The sequence below is a fragment of the Tiliqua scincoides genome, chromosome 3 (genome assembly GCF_035046505.1).
Source record: "Tiliqua scincoides isolate rTilSci1 chromosome 3, rTilSci1.hap2, whole genome shotgun sequence".
Taxonomy (NCBI): Eukaryota; Metazoa; Chordata; class Lepidosauria; order Squamata; family Scincidae; genus Tiliqua; species Tiliqua scincoides.
This window is the reverse complement of record NC_089823.1, coordinates 72,188,637-72,212,402: the sequence shown is the minus strand read 5'-3', so window position 1 is coordinate 72,212,402 and position 23,766 is coordinate 72,188,637. Positions and strand designations below refer to the sequence as shown.

Here is a 23,766-nt window from a genome sequence, read left to right as displayed (position 1 = left end):
TTTGGTACACACTTTCCATTCTAATGTGAGACTAAGGCTGCAATCCCGTCCACACTTACCTGAGAGTAAGCCCTACTTATTCTAATGGGACTTACTTCTGAGTAGACATGCATAGGATTGACCTCTAAATACGATTATCTAATTTTCTGCAAGGATTTTCTATATTAAAAAAAATAAGAGACTTAGGAGTGTGTTTGGTTTTCTGTATTACAGTATCTAGCTGCTGACACTGTGTGGGCAGGTAGACCTGGGCTCCACATTGGGAAGTACAGTAGATCAGGGCTCCAAAGACTCTTCCTGCTATTGCAACCTTCTCCCTGCTCTGTTTCACCCCTTTCCGATCCCTATTCTGCCCAGCCCTGTTGCCACCCTCCCCCACTCTGTTTTACCCCCTCTCCCTTTGGGAAGGGGTCCAAAAGAAACATGCTACCCCCTGATAAAATTATTCTTGGAGGCCCTGGTTGCATATGGTCCATGTCAATTCCAATTTTTGTCTCAGTGGTCCACAGGATCCTAAAGGTTGGGAGCCACTGCTCTACACTGTCATGCACTCCCCCTCCCCCGAGCCATACCACACTAAGACCACACAACAACGAAATCAACTTTTCACTGAAGTATTTTCTTCTCTTGCTACCTATTTCTACTGTCTGTAAATGACACTTCTGAAAAAGTTTTTGATCATGTACAACATCCAGAAAATATAGCTGATGATATGGATCTGAGTATATGCAGGACACCCTGTGAGGGATTAAAACAGACAGTTTTAGCAGCCTATGGGAATGGATAATAGACGGCATGTTAGGATCATTCCTTTGAAACTTAACTTAAAAAAACCCTCAAATAAATATAAAAGGTTGATTACAGTGGACATATTTCAGAAGTAAATCCCTGTTCAGTGGAACTTACTCCCAGGTTAGTTTGCATAGGATCATAGATGAAAGTTGTAATTCTACATACACGTACAAGAAAGTAAGCTCCTCTGAACATATATATATATATATATATATATATATATATATATAAAAATAAGCATGCCCATATCCATTTCAGTTCCAATTCTAAACATTTGCAGTAGAAATCAGCAAATGTTCCCGTTTCATTTTGCTATTGTACTTTGAATTGGATCTCTCCACATTTCATTGTGCCTAGCTCCTGATTTACTTGAAAAATTTCTAAAATTCATTTTGGAAATGACACACATGTAGTTTGCCAGTTTTCAGTTAATGTATTTTCCTCTCTTCGTGCTTACTGATGAGCATGAGCACCTATGTACATTGATTAAAACTCTGAGCAAAGAGGAAGCTTGACACAGTTGTATGTCTGCATTGATGACATCACAGCTGAAGGGGCAGAACTCACACAAACCAGGCCTTGGCACAGAGTATCCACTTCACATGAGATATGATATGTTACCTGCTAATTGGGTAAGAGGCACTTTTTCAAGTGGGTGCTCCTTTTTTTAGCAGGGGGAGAGTAACTGGCCCATCTCACCCCAGCAGTGTCTGTTCTAGTGGCTGTCTGCTGGTATTCTTTTGCATCTTTTAGATTGTGAGCCCTTTTGGGACAGGAAGCCATTTAGTTATTTGATTTTTCTCTGTAAACCGCTTTGTGAACTTTTAGTTGAAAAGCGGATATAAATACTGTTAATAATAATTAATAATAATATGTGCAGTGGAAGGCAGGGCTCACGTCACTCTCCCTTCTTACACATACAGCACTACTCTGGAGAACATGTGAACTGGGGCTGACTCACAGCACAGCATTGGGGTCAGAATTTGCTATACCAGAAAAAGTACCATGCATTACCTTTGTTACTTCAATTGCTGCTGTAGGTGTCTGTAAGAATCTACCATTCTGTCCAAACTATACATGCTATTGGACATGTAATATTTTATATAAAGTCAGAGACAAAACATATCTGCACCTTTAATCTTTTCAGACTAACCTCAAGACAAAATTGACAAAGACAAAATTGCACAAATTTGATTAGCTCCTTTCAGAAAGATTCCATGTCTTGGTTAATGAGGCTCAGCAAAATCTTTTTAGCCGGATGTTGTGATAACTTGGGATTTCTTTAGGGAAACCAAAACATAAAAAAGACGAATTCTGTACCTGGGAAGTCTTGTTCTCTGTGGAGGAGGGTGCATTCCTTAGTATGGGTTTGCCCTTGTGTGGCTAGGCAGGGTCTAATCAAGTCACATGACCTCCACACAGAGGGCTCTCATTTCCCAGTTCGACCTTGCCTCGTTGGCGAGAGGTCGCAAGTCACTCTGCTCCTGTTTCACTCTTCGTTTTTCACTGAAGTCAACTGTTTCATAATTTTCAGTGTGTGTCAGGGTACTGAACTCCCGCTAGGTGTTCTGCTTGGCAGGAGAGTAAATTCATCTCGGACTAGTGAAAAAGGAGTGAGGCTTCTATAGCTAGGCCTCAGGCCTTGGTGCCTCCTTGGTGATTTAAAAGCTTTGGCTGATACATTGTCTGTTCTGCCAAGTTTATGGTGATCTTGTAGGGAGCTTGTAGGGAGCTGTGGAAGACTCTGAGAGCTAGGTGAATGGCTTTCCATTCTAGCTTTATGCTCCACAGAGCCTCCTGGGGTGTCCACTTGCCCTGAGTGAAAAGACCCACAGTGTGTGCACCCCACCCTAATAAGCTGGCTGTGATGGTTCTGTGTGGAACCTCCACACTCACCCTTTCATGAGTTGCTCCTTCTGCAACCATCAGTGGAAGCAGGGGAATTCTGATTTTGTAAGTGAACCCAGCTCTCTATTTGGGGCTGAAAGGGATGGAGGACTTTTTAAAGCCACCTTGTGCGAAACTGAGCCCAAGATACTAGGTCCTGGAGAGAGACTAGTATTCCTAGCAGCCTGGATAATTGCATCACATCCAAGGAACTGGATGTGAGAACTAATTTCAGGAGTCCCTTTAGCTTTAGACAACGCTCCTGAAATGGTGCTGCCTGAAAGGATCTTGTATTGATGAGAACCCTGAGGGGTTCCAGGGTCTAGGAAGGAACAAGGGAACTCTTTGTGCGGTTGATCACATATCCCAGGAACTCCAGGGATTTAATCGTGGTCAGGACATTGTTCAAGACTTGAATCCTGGGGGTGCCCTGAGTAGAAAATTGTCCAGGAAGGGGTAAACACAGATCCCCTATTGGTGCAGATGAGCCACAACTCTCACCAAGATCCTGGTGAAGACCCTGGGGAATGATGTCAACCTGAGTGTGAGTGCTCTGTATTGATGTCAGTGCAACAAAATCTGAGATAAAGCTTGTGGGTCTTCCTGATTAAATATGGAGGTAAGCCTCTGAAAGGTCTATGGAACAGAGGAAATCTGCCTTCCCCAGGGCCAGAACAGATTTGATATTTTTCCTGTAGAATTTGTGGTAGACTATGAAACAGTTTAACCACTTGAGATCCAGAAAAGCTGTTTTTTAAACATGGAAGAATACCGAGTAGACTCCGGAATACACACATCGGAGTACACAGTGGGCCCACCAGTGTGCAAACTTGAGGAGATTGCCCCCACCAGCACTGGGTCTTTGAGTGGCATGGCATCAGGTAGTTCTGGCCTTGTCCTGTTTAGAGAACTGGCTGGAAGATGGAAAATTGGAAGACTCTGCTGTATGGTGATGCAATATAAATTTGCTCAACTGAGCTCTAATTCAGGTTGTCCTTTTGGGCAAAAAGACCATCCTTGGCTTCAAAAGACTGATGCTGAGGGTTAATGTTCTTTTTGCGATTAGTAGGCAATATTTTCCTATCCTTGTTTTTGACTGAAACAGGATCAAGAACGTCGCCAAAGAGTTTATTGCTCATAAAGGGCAGAGATGCAAGCCTGGCTTGGGATGCTGCATTTTTGTCCCAGTGCCTAACTCACATATTGTGCATGGCAACCAGGGAAGAGGTCATAGAATGTGCACTAATTTGAAGTGCATCAAGGGATACATCAGCCAAGAACGTGGATAGAGCTAGCTTCTTTAAAGTATCCGTCCCAGGCTTAGGGAGAGAAGAGTCAGCACCAGCTAGTTTTTCTGCCCCATAATAAGTAGCCCTGGGCGTTAGCATTGGCAGCAGTAGCCCTGAGCACAAATGAGGAGTTTTTAAACACTCTTTTAAGTGTCACTTCAACTCTCTTATTGCATGGCCTTAAGGACCCTGTTCCCCCTCAGAAGGAATGATGACATGGGATGATAAAGCAGCCACCAGTGCATCTACTTTGGAAATTTGCAGTGTCCAAGGCTTTCTGTGGTAAAGAACAAAGCTTACCAAACAATTTTGGTGTGCACTTCTTTTGCGCAGGCACTGCTCACTCTGTGTGCATGACAGATTTAAATGCATCAGGGAAGGGAACCTATGCTGTCTTGCAAGGGCCCTGAGGAAACAAAAAGCTTTGCCCCCAGCTCTGTTAGAGTGGCAGAAGAAGTAGTAGGCTCAGCCTCAGGATTAAGGCTAAGAGGTCTGGTTGCCCTGGACACAATCTAAGGAATGTGTCCACAGGAAGAGCCTAAGTGACACTGGTGTCTCTTCTCCTAAGAGTCTGTCCTTCTCCCTTGAGGAGGAGACCTCCGAGGAGCCTGACTCATCAAGCTGTCCACCCCCAGACCCCTTCAAGCTATGTTTCTGTGGGGGAGTCTTGCGCCTGGTGGACCTCATAAAGAGGAAGACTTAGCGCTTGGGGGATGATTCCTCTGCCTCCAAAGGGCAGGCTCAGGTTGTTTAGCTTTCTTACTCAAGGGCCCAGAGACCAAGGCTCCTGCACAGGTTCTGCTGCAGGGCCTAATTTTTCTGCCACAGCTTTGCCTACAAGGTTCTGGGCCCACAACATAGTATGTGACTGGACTTCCTGAGAGACGGGGATCCTCCCTAGAGAAGTGGCTGCCTCCCCTGCTGAGCCTGAGAAGCCAAATTCTCCCCTCCCCTGGGTAATGGAGGCTGAGACTGCAGAGTCAACTGAGGCCATTGTTAGCACTTACCTGAGGTCAAACGGGGGGGGGGGTGTTGTTCTTCGCACCTACTAGTCCAAGACCGAGTGTGCGAAAGGAAAATGGTGCCGAGAGGTTCGTCTCAGAGGCCTGAGGTCAATTACTGAAGCTTGGGAGTGCTGGGCAGGACAGGCGCTTCATTTATAGAAGGTGCCTGCCTTGCCCCCAACGAACAGAGCTCAAAGCGTGGGCAGAGGGGGCCTGTCAGCTCCTTCACTTCTGCCACAACAGCTGTGAGGCGCGAAGTTTTGGAACCTGTTCGGGTCACGGTGGCACTTGGAAAACAAGGCAGTGGGCACCATGAATCCTCTGGACCGTCGCTGCCTTTGCCACTTGACAGACTCAGGGGGAAAATAATGCGGGGGAGCCAAGAAGCTCCCAGCACAAAAGTGCCTCATTAAAACATTTAAGCCCCCCACCGCCGAAGCGGGCCCCTGAGGGAGCTTCACCACATTTTCCCTCCAGTGCCTTAAAGGACTGGCCCCCTCAAGGGGAGAGGAGGGAGAATCAGGAGGAAAGTAGAAAAAAATAAGAGTGAAACAGCCCCTCAAACGAGGGAGCAGAGTGACTTGCGACCTCTCGCCAGCGAGGCATGGCCAAACTGGAAAATGAGAGCCCTCTGTGTGGAGGAGGTCATGTGACTTGATTAGACCCTGCCTAGCAACACAAGGGCAAACCTGTACTAAGGAATGCACCCTTCCTCCACTGGAGAAATTGCATTACCCAAATAACTTTTCAGACCATGGTTACACATAAACCTGCCACCTGAAACCCATTAAGAAGCATGATGCACCATGGGAAAATGAAATGTCACTGTCATCGAAGATTCAGAATATACAATATGAAGTGTGTCTTATATTTGGTCCAATAATTATGACATTCCTTGTACAGATTTTCAGCTTTGACAGTATACCTTGCAGTGGCAAACTTTTCTCTTTCCAATTATCATATTTTTATACCTTCAGATGTTTTGGACAGGTTACAGAAATATTCCGCAGGCACCACATGTTTAATGTAATGCATCTTTGTACAAAGCAGAACTTAGAATTTTGAATGCTTAGGGGAAATATGCATATTGCCATATACTTATGAAATTATTCTCATCAGTCTTACTGATTTACAGGGTAGTTTATCAGATAAGAAATTAATTGATGTCAAATTGCATGTTATCCCATAAGGTATATATGAAAAGTGACATTTGGCAGCATGCCTTAATTATTTTCTGACAATATCCAAGAGGCTGATTAGACATATATTTGTTCTTTTTTTTGTTTGTTTTGTTACAGAGTATTAGAAATTGAACACAACTCCTTGAAACTAAGACTAAAATAATTGCTCTGCAAATGAGATAGAATGTAATTGGGGATGCAAACTTGAATCAATTTAATAGGAAAGTTAATCAATTAAAACTTTAACAATTTGATCCTCCAGGGCAGGGGTGTCCAAACATCAGGAGGGCCACATCATCTCTCTGACACTGTGTTGTGGGCCAGGAAAAAAAAGAATCAATTTACATTTCAAATTTGAATACATTTACATAAATAAATTTATTAGAGATGGAACTTATATGAATGAATGAAGGTCTTGCAGTAGCTAAAGGCCTTCCACAAAGCAAGGCCAGCCTTTCCTTCGATGCCGCTGCTGCATCACAGACATGAAACAGCAAGTAATGGCGGGAGCCCTCATCCTGCAGCTCAGGTGAGAGGTCGAACAGTTGCCCTCATGCAGAGAGCAGTTGTGTCAGGCCAGCATGGGCTCCAGCAAGTCTCCGGGGGGCCAGAAGCTCATTGGAGACTGGGGGCTCCCTGCCGGCTGGATTGGGAGCCCCTGAGGGCTACAAGTGGCCCCTGGGCTGGGGTTTCGCACTCTTGCTCTAGGGCCTCCTGCTGGTGCTGAGCACCAGCACCGGTACTGGACGTTGCAAATGTGCCATAAGGCTGGTTTGTGCCACTCTGGAAACTGCAGCATGGTCTGGCAACAAATGGGGAGCGTTGCTGCCTTTTGCAGCAGCACTCAAAAAATGGCCACTGACGGAGCACTCTGTGTGCAGTTGGCTGTCATTTTGCAACAGCAAAACTTTGTTCCGCTACTGGAAAGTGCTCTAGCTGGCAGTCCAATCCTATGTAGGATTTTTATGTCCGTAAAAATAAACAGCAGAATTTATCACATATACATTGGGATGCTTAACAATAGTCTATTATGAAATACTGCTGAAAAGACTATCATTGATTGAAGGAAAAAATCAATACTGACGGAGTAGAAAAGAAGCCTTTTCACATGCCTCCAGTAATATCAGATGGTGATTTCAGTGCCTTACAATATACAGGTGTAAGCCACTTAACCACAGGGATATGTTCTCTAATCCCAGTTGTTATGTGATTATATCATTAAGTGAACATTCACCCCAATCTAGTGCCTTTGTTGTGTAAACAGACACTCCGTGCCGGACACTAGCTGGCTGCACAGGCTACTGGAGATAGACTGCATCTTCTCTGCATTAACACATACTCTGCTGAAGGCTATGGGAGACTGACTGCCTCATTAAGAGCCTCTTTGTTGTGCTTTGACCACCATCGTATATGTGGTCCGTCGTTAAGCAGATGGTTATTAAGCGGCGCATGCCTGTAGTTGGATAGTGGCTGCTCTTTGACTCTTGGCAGGACTTGATCTGGATCCTTTGACATGAAATTGCACCTATTCTGCCAAAATTATACTAACTAATAATCTGCTAAGGCATCCCAATTTGTACTCATGCTGCTGTTTAACGGCTGTTAGTTTTGGTATTATCATATCTGTGATCTATTCATTGTGATGCTATTGTAAGCCTCTTTGGGCACTGCATTGTGGGGAAAGGTGGGGTAATAATTGTTCAGATGAATAAATAAAACAATAAATAAACTAACGGGTTTCCAGTTTTCAGGGGATCCTGGGCAAATTTCCCTCTATAGTCTCTCTCCTACCTGGGTAGGTCCTGAAAGGGTTGCTTGACCACCACTGTATGAAGGCTAAACTGATTGCTGAATGACAATATCTACAGTTCTCAAGTAAGTTGCTATGAAATAATAATGAAGCAAACAACCAACTTCAATAGGTCATCAGGAAAGCTATTGCAGAGTGCCCACCATCACTCCTCTCAAGCGCTAAGCAAACTCAGTAAAAGAAACTAATCAAAATACATTTGTAGCCCACGTCAGCATGTAGGCTGTACAAACAAAGCCTATCATTCTGGAGTTGCTATATCTGATAGTCTATTGTTCCTTCTTCTAGCAAACCCTTTAAGCGCAAGATGCCTATTTGCCTCATTAGGAGAATGAGATATTGTAAACTAGTCACAGCACTGGGGCAGAATAAGACAGTTGTATTCTATTTTAAAGAATATCAATTGTTCATGGTGTTATGTTCATGTGTAGATACAACAAATCTTAATCTACGTGACATACAGCCCAACCTTATTCAGGATTGGGCTATTGGGGGCAGGGCTTTACAACAGTGGGACAGTCTTTGGCTTAGTTGTAAAATGGCTGTCGAAAGAGCGGCAGTGCTCCAATCCAGCCATGCCTCAGTGAGACCATAAGGCAGGGTGGGGTGGGGGAGGGGTTGAAACCAGGTGGGGGGAGTAACGGGGCAGGGAGGCTACGAGAGGAGGTGGATAAGGCACACATAAGGATCCTTTCTCCTGTTTTAACAGCCTTTCCACTCTTTCTTTTCATTGGACCTGCGCAACTAAAAGACCTGCCCCAAGTGAGAGGCTTATGGAGGGATAAGGGAAATAATTCCAAATTCCCTCTGAGGCCTCCTATCCACCTCTCCCATACAGCCTGTGCCTTTTTGGCATGGCTGCATCCACGGAGGAAAAGGGAATGGATAGACTTGAGCTCTTACAGCCCAATCCTATGCTTCCCAGCACCCAAGGATGTCATGGTGCTGAAATGGTGAATGCTGCATCCAATGGGGCAGGGGAAGCAGTGTCAGGTCTCCTCGGGGTAAGGGAATTTAGCACTCTCAGTGGTAAAGTGTTTTCTTGTTTTTCTACTTGGTCCAGTAAAAATACTGAAGTGTTGGTGACACATTTTCATTGGGCTTTGGATATTATTATAAAGCCATCTTACTTCACTCGGGTCATTGTTGTGTTGCTTCAGTCTGCAGCTCTGGATATTTTCACCCACACTATCTAGGCAGATAATCAACACATTAAATTTACACTTTAAATGTTGCGTACATTCTCCTCAAAGGTGGTTTCTATTGACATGGATGAATTGGAAATAAGCTTTGAATAACTAAGGGCCCTTACTCTTAACTTACGTTCCCTTACCCTGTGAAGCAGCCAGGCAGCCCTCCTTCGGATCTGCGCCCACTACTGAGCAGGCAAAGAATTGAGGATAACTGTGTTGGGTCTCCTGGGCCAGGAGGGGGGTTAAGATATGGCGGCAGAGCCTGCTGCTGCCTCCACCCCCATCCCCCCACTTCCACACCTGTGCCACCTTCCCCCTGCCCAGAATACCTCTTCCCACCCCCAGTCACCAATTCGCTGCCTGTCGCTCACCCAGAGCAGCATGCGATCAGTTTCCACCCAGTGCTGGTTCAGTGCGAGCTTACGCTGAGCCTGAGCCAGCCCAGCAGTGAGTGTTGCAGGTGTTTGCAACACTCAGTGCCAGTGCTGGGCCAGTGCTAGCGTGGTAGGATGAGGCCCTTAGTTATTCAAAGCTTATTTCCAATTCATCCATGTCAACAGAAACCACCTTTGAGGAGAATGTACGCAACATTTAAAGTGTAAATTTAATGTGTTGATTATCTGCCTAGATAGTGTGGGTGAAAATATCCAGAGCTGCAAACTGAAGCAACACAACAATGACCCGAGTAAAGCAAGATGGTTTTATAATAACAACCAAAGCCCAATGAAAATGTGTCACCATCACTTGAGTATTTTTACTGAACCAAGTAGAAAAACAAGAAAACACTTTACCACTGAGAGTGCTATAGATTTTAATGTTTCTCCTTTCAGTACATCAACAGAACATTTTAGGCAGCTTATCACAAGAGCATTTGCACAGCAATTTCCATAATGATAAAATCTTTTCAAATGAAATTTTAAATGTAATTAAGGGGCAGATATTATGTGTTAAAAGCATTGTTGTGAAATGGCTATACATCATCATGTCATCAAGCCTCCTTTTCAACCAGCCTATGGCACGACCCCAATTCCAGCCTGGTATGATTACATTGCTGAGTTTCATGTTAATGACTTGATGAGAAAAGATAGATAAAATTGTATCTCTTTCCTGCAGAGATAAGCCTATGAATATTGTTAAAATGTTTCCAGGATTCGAACACCATTTTTAAAAAGATAACAGAGGATGAGAGACATCTCTAGCAAAAGAAGTAAATGCTGACAAGCGAAGCTAAAAGAACAGCCTTTCAAAATGATCTCTGAGAATCTTAGAAGCTATTGTGATCTCAAATGCAATTTGCTGACAAACTGAGTGATATGCAGGATAGACTCTAAATGAAAAGAAAGAACTGACTGGAAGTTGCTCTGACATGGTGGTAAAGAGATTATTTTTCCAAAGTAAATTTCATATAGGTCTCTACTATTTCCCTCCAATTTGACTATTCCTTTCCTATCCTCTTCTCCATCGGTGGCCTTAGTTAGAATCAGGTTGTCAAGGCTACCTTTCCCCCCCTCTGAGGGGGTACCATTCCAATTTTCTTCTTTTGATCCCTTTTCATTTCATTTGTTCCTGTTACTATAGCGATGACTTCCAGAATTAGATATCACTGTAGCTTGCTACAGCCATACCTCAGTTACAGGTCAGCTCCCTCCTCATGGTCCCAAATGAAGGTACAGTTGGTAGTGCAACTATTGAGGGCAACAGTAATTAGCTTGCATGCCTGACATGTAGGACAAATGGTCCAATGGATGGGCTGCCATGGATGCAAGTGACTAGAACTCAAGAATATAACTTCACTGTTATCATGCATTTACAATCTAACCTACATGAACATAGGCCAGAGTTTGAGGATACATACAAACTTCTTGAAGCAACATGCTCTACTTTGGGGGGAGAGCCTCGCTGGCTGTTAGCTGGTGTTTTTGTCTCTGCCTCAGTGTGCTTTGGCTAACTATGGGTATACATGCAGTGGTTCTGCCAGCTTTCCTGGGCCTGCTTCTGAGCTTCCCTCAGTGCTGTGGACTTCATTCTTAAGGAGACTGGGGTGGCTCACTTTATCAATGGATTGTATCCTTTTCATTTTAAAAAAGGGTGGAAAACAAGTGTAGCTTTGTTAGGTTTTGGAGGTGGGGGCTTTGTGGGATTTCCTACTTGGCAGAGGACCTCTCTAAGGAGGATTGTGTCTTATTTTTCACCCTCTTATTCCCTTCTCTTGAGGCATTTCGGTTTCTTTGGGCATCACAGTATTTTATGAAAAAATTAAGAACACACTGATTTAGGTTATATACAAAAGAGGGAAAAGAGATTTTTTTTATTTTGTATTTCTTTGCCTGATGCTGGAGGTGCATTATTCTGTTGTTGTTGGTTTTTTTTTTTTTGGGGGGGGGGGGTAGGCTTTTCCTTGCCTGTCCTTGTTTATTACCTATATTGGAGCCTGACTGAACTTTTATCTTATCTGGATGCACTTTCTTTTGCTACATTGCAATTTGGTTCTGGTTCCTGTTCTGCCTTTATTGGGCCTTTAAAACGGAGCAGGTTTTGTGCAAATCTGAGCTTAGGGTATTTTTTAGTGGTAATTTGTTTTAGTTCATAGTTTTACAAATACAAATGTCCCACCTGTATTATTAATACAGGTGTCTTCGGGGGTTCCATTCCAGCGCCCACCCCGCAGATACAGACACTGCAGATATGGGAGAACCCTATATAAATAGAAGCCCCCACATCCCCCTGTGTCCATTACTTATATTTTTCTTAACAGTGATGAAAGCATGAAAAGCACTTCAGAAAAGAGACTAACCTTACAATAACTGGAAGCAGGAACTGTCCTGCTTCCTGTTAGTCTCTCTCTAGAATGCAGGCTGGTTGCCTGCATGTCCTGTTAATTCTTTGCTAACAAAGAATGTTCCTTTGTTCACAAGAAACACCCATGCTTCCATCACTGCTAAAGAAAAACAAAGGTACTGTAATGGGGTGGAGGGTATGGGGAGGTCCATCTTCATCAATCCTTTGGGCTTGGCATAGAGAAGCTTGGGCCATCAACTGATGGGGTGCAGCTTTGAGTCAGGGTGGGAATTCCCAAAACGGAAATAGACAGTGGTTTGCTGCCTTCCTTAGGCTAGATGCCCACACTAAAGGGGGAAGGAGTTGTGAGGCTGGCCCCCTGTAGGGTTACTTAACTATGTGATTTGCTTTTCAATAAAGTGGCCCAATTTATATTCCACTTGCCTCATGTGTTTATTAGGGGGTGCATAGGCAATATAACAGACCAGTAAGCAGTTTCAGTCATCCTCTGAAAAGATCAGAATTGGGGGGGGGGGTTCTATCATGGCTTCATCAGATATGAGCAGTTTGATGTTTCTTGTGCTTGCTCATTAGTCCACCTAGTCTTTAGTTGTACAGTGCCTATTCAGAGTTTGAGGATACCTGGATTAAACAAACAGTGTAATATCCCTTTAAAGAGGATATGGGAGAGAAATGGTTGGCAACCTTCAGTCTCAAAAGACTATGGTATAAGCCTACAGCACCCGGTATTCCCAAGCAGTCTCCCATCCAAGTACTAACCAGGCCTGACCCTGCTTAGCTTCTGAGATCAGACATGATCAGGTATGTGCAGGGTAGAGAAATAACTAACTCCTTTCCAGATCTGTGATGTGCTCATCCAACATGAGAGCAGTCATTTGTTACCTTCCTTTCTTTGTATAGGCTGAATAGCCTAACTGTTCGGAGAATGATGCTATGAAGCTATGGCTGCAATCCTTTTCACACTTACCTGGGAGTAAACCCCACTGACTATAAGAGGACTTACTTCTGACATGCATTGGATTGGGCTCACAGACTACATTAAATACGTCTTGTTAAAAATTGTGGCCCAGTTAATTCTCTCTTTTGCTTTCTTCTGGGAAGAAGCTGGGACAATAATTATACTTGTATTTGTACTTGTGTTTCCTTCTTTGACGCTTTTGCCAAAAAATAAAACAATAGCAACATAATTTACAGTAGGAAATTTGCTTCTTCTCAGTTGCTCAGGTAAAGTCTTGATGCCTATTTTCAATGCCATACAAAGTCCTGATGGATAATTTGGAGAGCAGCTACTTCTATTAGTTCCACTCACATCCCACTGCTTCCAATTAGTACTGATTTTCTCTTACAGCAAGCAGCCAGAAGGGCTGAACTGTAGAACTGCTGGAGAGAATATTTTAGTGGGGATGAACAAGGACAGGCTTTTCGACTGTTTCTGTATTATGCAAAGACATGTCTGATTTTTCCCCCCGTTGCATTGCTTTTGACTTGAACAGTTTTTTGTGTGATTGCACACACAGTCAAAGGTCCACAGATAAACTGACAGTATAGCATGTGTGTGTGTAAGAGAGAGTGTAAGAGAGAGGGAGAAATTTGTCATATACTGTACAGTATATGAGTTTATAGCTATATTATTTGCTGAAATTACATTTTAATAGTTGCATGCTTGTAGTATGAGAAATGCTCATATAATGCAGAAATCAGAAAGACATTCATAATGTATCATCAGAAATCATCTGGGCTCTTCCCATACATTGACCACTAACCTTCAATATTTAAAATGTACCACATTGCAAGGCTATCATCATGGATACAGAAGACTAGTGGTTCTTAAAGGTTTAGCACCAGGACCCACTTTTTAGAATCAAACTCTGTCAGGACCCACCAGAAGTGATATCATGACAGGAAGTGACATCATCAAGAGACAAGAGTTTTAACAATCCTAGGCTGCAATCCTACCCACACTTACCCAGGAGTAAGTCCCATTTACTATCATTGTTAAAGGCAACTACGTAGTAGCCTAGTACTAGTACAGACCTATAACATTTCTCCAAATGCAGTCACACACTATGGTAGCATCAAACCCAATATATTAAAAATAAAATATTGAAATGAAGGGGAACCCACCTGAGATAGTGATTGTCTTGCGACCCATCTGGGTGGGTTCCAAACCACAGTTTGAGAAACACTACAATAGACTGTATTGCTAATATAAACTCAAAATAAATAAATCACATTTTAAACACACAAAATAAGCCTAAATTGGAAATAACATGAGATCTTGTCTTTGTTGCTACTGGGGAGAGAGGGGGTGATAATGCTGCCAGAGCATAACTATAGTAAAATTCTGAATTCCTCAGTTATAGTCTATGGGCAGACCTCACTTGCCCCAGGGGAAAAAAGAGCAGGAATTCCTGTCCTTGCTTTACCTTTCTGGAGAAGACAAGCAGACAAAAAGGCTTCCAAAGAATCTGGGAAGTTTATGTGAATCCAATTATTACATATCTATGATGGGTTTATAATATAACCAATAAGAACCCACTTTCTTACCCACCAGAGCTCAGCTTTGGCTCTCTGAAGACCTTGGGGAAAGCAGCAACAGGACAGCTATGCTAGCTTGTGCCCTCTATCTTGATGCTTCCTAGACTTTAACTGGTTTCTAAAACAACATAAATGTACAGAGAACTCTTGCATGCCAGCTAATTAGTCCAATCTTTCAGTTGCCTGAAGTAAGCCTACGGATACAAACCCAAATTTTGTCCTGATTGCAAACCCAGTCTCCCACAGTGCCCAATCCCAACTCCTAACCGTAACATGCAGGGTATGAGGAAGAATGAATATTTATATTCTAGATGTGAGTAGAGAAGGTTTGCACAAAGTTGAGCAATTTAGGCTGCAATGCTGTACACGCGTACCTGACAATCAGTCCCACTGGACACAATGAGGCTTACTACTGAATAGACATGCATAAGATTGTGCTGTTAGTGTTATTGCTTTCATTTACAATAGCATAAAAATATACAACTGTCCCTATTGGGATGGTACCTATTTTCTCATTCCTCTCCCTAGACAATCACTATCTTTTTTTTGTCCTTTTATCTTGCCCTTTGAGGATATCTTGTTAAAATGCTATGGTCTGTGTTACTAGTGGTGTTGTCTTGTAGGATTCAGTGCCCAATTCCAGGTCTTTGGAACGTAAACCTCAGACAGCACAATCCTATGCATGTTTGCTCAGAAGTAGATGACAATGGGATTGACTCCCATATTAGTCTGCACAGGATAATAGCCTGAGCAGGGAATGAATGCACTCTGTCTAGCGCATATTCAGACATGGGAACAGCAAGGCACCATGCAGTGCACATCTTGCTATTTTGCACACTACAGCAGCTATGATAAAGTCTGAACTGTTGGTAACACATTGTTTATAAGACAATGATGTTTTTCTAGTATTTCTTTACCCAAAACAATTATCGTTCCCTTGGGTTTTAAACTGGTGGAGCACAGACTATTGCAGGGTAAAAGATCTGCTAGAGAGACCTTCAATGGTATATAACAAAGGATGGACTTTGTAAATTGTAATTTACAATCAATTTGTAAACTGATCTTTGGTGATCCTCAGAACAGGAATGTTACAAGCATGCCCCTATTTTCATCTGTGAACAGCATGTCAGAGACAAAAATGTCACCTCAAAGTGTTTGCACCAAACTGCATACAGAGAGGAAAATAGTAAGCAATTGCCAAGTATAACAGAAAGAACATACTATAAAAGATACTATTGCCTACACAGTGAATTGAAGATTATTTTACTAGACCTGCAGCACAACTCTTTTCATGTCTACTTACAGCACAATCCTAACTTGACTTGGTATAGGCCGGCCGGCCGGCAGGCTTGCGCTGTATTCAGCGCAGGTTTGGGGCTGGCTTAGGCTCCGCACCAAGGCAAGGGGAAACTTTCCCCCTTACTTCAGGGAGAGCTGCAGTAGCCCCAATGGGTTTACTTGGATCTGCGCCACCTGAGAAGGTGGTGCAAATCCAAGCAGAACAGAGCAGCCAGGAACCACACTGTACCACCCAGGAATGGGGGCTAGGATCTGGCATAACTGCTGGACCCTGGCCCCACCTCCTACTCCCCGTCTGCCCACACACCCATTCAAGGACTAGCCTGCCCTCCCCCTGCCCCGAAACACCTCCTCCCTGTATTTCACCTGCCCCCCAGGCCCCTGCACCGGCCAGGTTTGGCCAGCGCGGACCTTCTCCTGCCAGTGTGTGCTGGTGGAGCTTACTTCCACAGTGGTGCAACGTGCTTTATGGCATGTTTGCAACCCTCCCAGGCCAGCACAAGGTCTAGAGCTGGTCCAGGGTGCAGTTAAGATTGTGCCCTTAGAAGTAATCCCTATTGAGTTCAATGGGACTTATTTCCAGGTAAATTTATATAGGTCTGTAGCCTTAGGTTTCAGTCCTTTACACCAGACCTTTCCCTAACCCATATAAGGCAGTTGGGAACCAGGTAAGTATTTGCATGAGTGGGGAGGGAGGTGGGGAGAGGGCAGTGATGGTGCTGTAGCGACTGTAGTGCTGCTGCTACCAAGGGACTTGTTTTGTGCACTGGCCTCCTGCAGGGTCCAGGAAGCTTGCAGCCCCCTCCGATGACCTCTGAGTCTTCTGTAAACAATCCTTATCTCAGATCAGCAGCAGCTTCCATTTTCATATGAAATCCAGAAGTAGCTGCTGATTGGAGATAAGGACTGTTTACAGAAGCCTCGGAGGACATTGGAGGGGGCTGCAAGCCTCCAGGACCTTGCAGAATACCAGTGCTGCCCCCAAGGTACAAAACAAGGTACAAAACAAGTTCCTTGGTAGTGGCGATGCTGCAGAGCTGTTGCTGCCATCAGAGCAAAGCCACTTCCCTCTTAAGTGGGAATGCCCTGCCTCCGGTTCCCCTGGTGGGTCGCAACCTACCAGTTTGGGAACCGCTGCTATAAACACTTATCTGAATGTATGTCCCATTGAAGTCAATGGGACTTACTTCTGAGTAGATATGTTAGCCTTTTTTGCTTTGGTTTTATTGATTTTATTTATGAGGCCATTTTATGGCAAAAAGCAAGGTAGAATGCTGTAATAAAACACGTTACATGAAACAGCCTGTAAGAAAAGCTAAGTGGACCATTACCTTGCTGCAAATCAGCATTGAGAGGGGGAATTTGGAACCCACCACTTGATTTGCAGAGTTAGCAAAGATCTGCATAATATGGAAATCAAACTGCCTAAAATTAGTGAACTGGAATATGGCAAGCACAGGTGAGGCCAACCACTCCACTCATCTCAGCTGAAACATGGAGTAATATTTATTTAACTTACAGAGTTGTAAGGGCAACACACAAAAAACACATGAAGCATTTTGAACACTTGACAGTACCATATACATATTAAGTATCATCATCATCATCATCATTTCTTTTTTTCAGTGTTCTCGGATAAAGGATTCTCTCAAAGAGAAAATGAAGAACTTTTAGCAGTTTTACAGGTGTAGTTGTTGTTCAACAAGATTTTATAAATGTTTCCATTTCACTATTATTCAAGCTACTCTAATCTTTGTTGAATGTGGTATTAGTCAGCAACTTTGATGTGCTATTATTTTGTTGACAATGTGTTCAATGCTTGAAAAAAGAATAATTAGCACCATTTCACAACATGATGTTCAATTAATTAAAGCATGGTAAATGTTTATTAAAGCTGTCAGAAGGATAACATGAGAACATAAATAAAACTTTGGTGCTTTAAATATAGACTGCAGGAAACCACTGTGGGCACAACATTTACAAAGGGACCTAGTAGCACTTAGGTAGTCAAACTCATTTCGATAAGAGGCTTTCCAGCCACAGTCATAATACATTTTTAGGTAGCTTGCTAAGATTTTTCTTTTCATGAAAGCTTTTGGGAAGTCAGCTTGGCCCTCTGCTATGAACTGGGCTGTTTTCTACTACAGTTACTTGTGAACTATTATTCCTGCTGCTGTTCCCTTAAGGCTGTGAACTGATTGTTGCATTTTAGCTGTTACACTGTGACCTTATCATCTGGCACAGCTGGAAAGGTGATATTTAAATGTACAGGTCTGGCATAATTTGCAGGACCCTGTTTTTGTTTGTTTGTTTGTTTTCAGCCTGCATTGTTTCTGAAATGATGAAGTTGCAAGTGAAGGTGTGCATTACAACCGAAAACAGTTTTTTTTACAAGATGGGTTACCAATTATCATTGCTCTCAAAAATTAACATTCTTTTGGCAATTATTATTATTGCATTGTTCTCATTCTCCTGTAGGAGTCCCAAATGGTGGGGGAAGGTGGAGAGATTGCACCAGTAAGTCCACCCCTGTGCTGATGTACTCGTGAAGCCACAATCCCAGGTATTCATTGTTTGTCTGCAGCCACAAAGGCTGTACACAAGGTGAGTTTCTTCCTGTGGATGCCATCCTGAATTTGTGAGGGGTCTTTCAAGAAAGTGTTGGTGCAGGGGTGGAACTTACTGAGGCACGTTCTCCACTCTCCCAAATGTTCATCCTATGCATAATGTCTGAAGAAGTCTATTGTCTGTGGCAATTTTATGTAGTGCTTAAGTATATATAAGATAAACACAGTGACAATTCACTGCAGGAGTAATTTGTTATAAAAATCTTCCTAGCTATGCTAAGTTCATTAATGTCTGTAATGGAACAGAAAGTTATTTCCTCAATTTAAGCCTAAGTGAACAGCATCAGATATCATGATAAATTCTCAATCAGAAGTCTCTCACACTGGAATCTTCCTTTGAAGATATTTTTTTTATCGAAAAATGGTGATTTTCAAGTTAGTAGCACAGTGTCCTGGGAAAACAAAATGTTCTCCCATGGGCTTCTGAATGTTGCCATTTTTCATGTCAGACTTGTCCATTTATTATTTTCTGTAGAGATTGATCTGTTTGTCTATGTAGACATCAGAAGGGCACTGAAGACAGGTGATAGCGTATATCATGTTAGAAGATGAGCAGGTAAGCAACTCCTGACGGTATGACTAATGTTATTAGGTTTTGAAATAATGTTGCTTGCATGAATATGGGAGTTTGGGTTTGTTTCTGAGTCTGGTCCTTGTTTTGTGTCTTTCTAATTGATTTTGCGTTGAGTAGCTGTTTAATGTTAGGAGGCTATAAATCTACCATGCAAGGACTGTGGGAGAGAAGTGTCATTGCCCAAGAAAGGTTAAATGTCATTCATGATATGTTGGAGTGGTTTTAGACAGGAGCTATAGGTGACAACCAGTGATGTTCTATCATTATCTCTTCTCAGTCCATCTTGTTAAGTAGGTTGTTATTGGGTACCAATCTGGTTTTGTCAATCTGTTTTTCTTTTCACTTTGTTGGGTGGTACTATCATTTCGAAATTCCTGTTGTAAATCCTTCAGGTGTGAATCCCTGTCCAACAAACACTATTTTTCTTCTTTATGATATCACCAATACAGCTGAAATAGACTCAGAGCCTTAGTAATCATCCCTGATATAGCAAACCTAGGTGCTTTGAGTGTCTATCAGACTGGAAGCAGAAGAGGGCCAACTAAAAATAAAATAATGGCTTTTACATAGAGAATTTCCCAGGAATGCAGAAGTATATTAGTTTTGTAAATTCAAAGAAATATTTTTACAAATATTTAACTGCTCTCCCCCATATTTTTAAAATGAAATTGGAAGGTAGGGGGAGATAAGGAATTTGTCTTCTCAAGCCCTTGCAAGCTAAGTATCCTGGGGATGGGCGGCTCAGTTGGGTGAATGCATGCTATTAGAGTAAAAAAAAAAATCCAATCTCTGTACTTTAAAACAGATTTTACATGTGGAAGGAGTGGCAAAAAGGATATCTCTTCCCTTTCCCAGTCTCCAAAGGTATTTCCCCTTACCTTCGACTGAGCCACTGTGTTGCCCTATCTCGCACTGGATACAGCTCAAGTCTCCTGGCTTGCCTGTTCAAGTGCAAGATAGGATTGCGCCCTTAGGGACACATCCACCTCAAGGAAAAGGTGGAGCACATTCTTTGCAAGCAGAAGTTCTCAGGTTCAATTTTTAGCATTTCTAGATAGGGCAAGGAAAAATTCCTATCTTAAACCCTGGAGAGCTGCTAGTGGTTTATATTGACGATACTGACCTTTATGGACCAATAGTCTGATCCAACATATTAGCTCTCCCTATAGTCCTGTGACCTCTCTCTTGTAAATACTCAAATTGACTACTAAAGTATAATAATGCCTTGATGGAAACAAGCCACATATACAATAATCCTTTAAAATTGTGAATAATTTTTCAGATGCAATTTGTTCAGAAGGTGAATGCTTTTAAAACAACTGTAGACACCATACCATATTTAGTAAATTCTGTATTCAGTTGGTCTAACATTATAAAGCAGGCATTCAGTACAACAGGAATGAATTTGGGCTGACTACATTCTAGGTCTCCAAACATCTGAGGTTTCCTCTGAACTACTGAGACAGTGAGTATCTAAAAGACTCAGCTTGAGATACTTTGAGTTGTCGGTGCAATATAACTGCAAAGTTAATAAAAAAGGAATCATCACAGCAGGGGCTAAATCAGGCAAACACAACCACTGAGTTTGTTCTCGAATATTAACCCAAAAGTCTGCCTTGAATCTGCTGTGGTATATTTGAGAGAAAAAGGGAACTTAGAGTATGAGAGCTTAATTGAAAGACCACTGTTCAGTGCACTGATAAATGGGGAGGATTCATTTGAAATAACCTCAAAACAAGCATTTAACTCTGTAAAATAATTATAATCACATTAATTTCCAAAGATCTTGAGCATTGTTCAGAGGCAGTCCTGAGCTGTTTTCCATGCGGGAATGCCTCCCACTTTGCTGCCCCCTGACCCAGAAGTAATTATGGTGACATCATCACAACACCACAATCACTTCCAGAACTGCACTGGGAGTTGAAGCCTCTCCCGGTGTGATTCCTCACCACTCCAGGGCCCTCACCCCCGAAGGAGAGGATAGATGCAACCCAGAGCAGCATGGAAGTACACTGGGAGTGGCTGCAACTCCTGGTGCAATGCTGCTCTGGGGCATATCTTTCCTCTCCTTAAAGGAGAAGAAAGACGTGGCCCAGAGCAGCACAGAATTGCACCCAGAGTGGTTGCCACTCCTGGCATGATGCCGCTCTGGGGCACATAAGGATGATGCTCTGGGACCTCTCATATAGAGGAGAGGAAGGGGGCAGCCCAGGGCAGCATTGGAATTGCACCTGGATTATCACTCTTGGTACAACCGCTCTGGGTACAATTCTGGGCCACCGCCTCCTTCATCAGGAGGAGGTTTGTTTTTAAGGGGAAGAAGTAGGCATAGTTGCTGGTTTCCTTCTCTTAAAAAAAACACAATGGGCTGCCAGGGGGTGAGGCTGGTGGCACCACCCCCATAGGCATGGTACCCTTGAATATTTGCCCCCTTGCCCCCCCAGTGTACACCACTGGCCATGTTTGCCTCAGATAATACATATTAAAATATAGATCCATAAAAAAAGAATTGCAAATAAAAATGTTTTGTGGTGTTTGACATTACAGGTCCAGCCTTGTTATACACAGATTTTTTATACACAGATTTGACTCAACACAAATGGCCCCTGCAAATGAGAAGGAATGTGCTGATCCCTGGAGAAGGGAAAAATACTTTAAAATCACTGTTTAAAAAACTTTTTGCTGTTGCAGAGAGACAGTCATACAAGTGATTACAGGTATAACATGTATCCACAGATTTTTCTATCTCAAAGCTGATGAGAAGGGCCCTTTAAATTAAAGGAAAACAGTCCTTTAATAATGTCAGAGAGGGCAGCCGGGTGACAATCCATCAATCATTCTCTCTGCAGGCTTCACTCTTCCCTTCCCGCTGAGCACATGAAAGAAGGCTAAAAGGCAGGGATTATCCCCTTCTCCATTCTTTCCCCCTTGCTGGGGCTCCTGGTGAAGGGAGGGATTGCTGCCTCCTAGTGAAGCATCCTGGAGACAGACTGATGGATTCTGTGTGCATTTCAAAGGTCAGCAAGGCTGTTTTTAAATCATCAGAACAAAGAGACTTTGTTTTATAAATTGATTTGCTAAAGTGCGTTTTTTGCCATCCATGTGAGTTCTTGGAATGGAACCCTCACGAATACATACATACATAAGACCTTTATTGGCATGGATAAAGGAAATACAGAACAACAAACAAACATCCAGAACACACACACACACACACACACAACAAAAACAATAAAATAAAACATTCATAAACAACCAATACCCCCTCCCCCCATTCACCATAATATAGCAGAAGACCCAGAATTCCGTCCTGCCAGTATCCCAGAAACAAAGTTTCTGTCAAACCTTGTCAAGAGAGTCAGTTTCCTCTATAGAAAGAAGGGTTTGTAATGAATCTTCCCAACCCTGCATTTTGTTCAGCAGTGGAGCCAGATAGTTCTTAGGAAGGGTGTCATGCAGTGGGCAATAAAAAAATATATGATTCCACACAATTCCTGTCACAGGTACATCTTCCTTCTGAGTAGGGAATGCCACTAAACCTGCCCGCTAGCAGAGCTGATGGAAATGCATTGCGTCTCGCAAGGGAGAATGCTCTGTGAGCCTGTGGGCACTGCAGATGATAAAAGAAAGAAGCCGGCTTCCCATAACTGACTGGAATGTGCAGATGGAGAGGGGAGCAAATAATAATAATAATAATAATAATAATAATAATAATAATAATAATAATAAAACTTTATTTTTATCCCGCCCTTCTCCCTAACGGGACCCAGGGCGGCTAACAACATATTAAAAAAACAGATTTTAAAAACATTAATACATAGCAGATAAAAAACATTAAAAAACACATTACAGAGGCCATAAAAACAGTAGTCAGATTAAAAGACAGAATAAAAGAGCAAGTCACAGAGGAATCAAGCCTGTAAAAAACTAAAAGATGTATAAAAATGTTAAGAAGGCCAGAAATCAGAAAGCTTGTTTAAACAACAGTGTTTTCAGGCCTCGCCGAAAACTCTCAAGAGAGGGAGCCATTCTCAAATCAAGGGGAAGGGAGTTCCATAATATTGGTGCCACTACTGAGAAGGCCCTATATCTTGCCGCCGCCCCACGTGCTTCCTTAGGCGGTGGCACTTGTAAAAAGGCCTTCTCTGATGACCTAAGAGGACAAGCCAGATTGTGTGGAAGTAGGCGGTCTCTAAGATACCCTGGCCCAGAGCAGTATAGGGCTTTAAAGGTCAAAACCAGCACCTTGAATTGGGCCCGGAAACGAATGGGCAGCCAATGTAGCCCCCGGAGAAGCAGGCTGACAGAGTCAAACCGCCTAGCTCCAGTGACTACACGGGCCGCCGCATTCTGCACTAATTGCAGTTTCTGGACCATCTTCAGGGGCAGCCCCACATAAAGCACGTTACAATAATCTAACCTCGATGTCACCATAGCATGGATCACCGTGGCCAGGTCTGCACGATCCAAGTACAGCTGCAGCTGGCGCACCAGCCAAAGCTGAGCGAAGGCCCCCCTAGCCACAGCCGCCACCTGGGAATCCAGGAGCAGCTGCGAGTCCAGGAGGACCCCCAAGCTGCGAACCTGCTCCTTCAGAGGGAGTGCAACCCCATTCAGAGCAAGTCGATAATCCAGCACCTGCATCGAGGATATCCGAACCAGGAGAGCCTCTGTCTTGTCCGGATTTAATTTCAGCTTGTTAGCCCCATCCAGATCCTCACTGCTTCCAGACAGCGCTCCAGGCCCTCAACTGCCACCCCGGAGTCTGGAGGA

At 43.2% G+C, this 23,766-nt stretch overlaps 1 protein-coding gene and 1 pseudogene across 4 annotated transcripts in view; both read right to left on the bottom strand.

The window, feature by feature from the left end:
* DMD (dystrophin) overlaps positions 1-23,766 on the bottom strand; it is a 1,248,719-nt gene that overhangs the window by 269,136 nt on the left and 955,817 nt on the right. The gene's annotated exons all lie outside the window — the stretch shown is intronic.
* On the bottom strand, positions 12,666-12,784 carry LOC136646457 (5S ribosomal RNA; annotated as a pseudogene).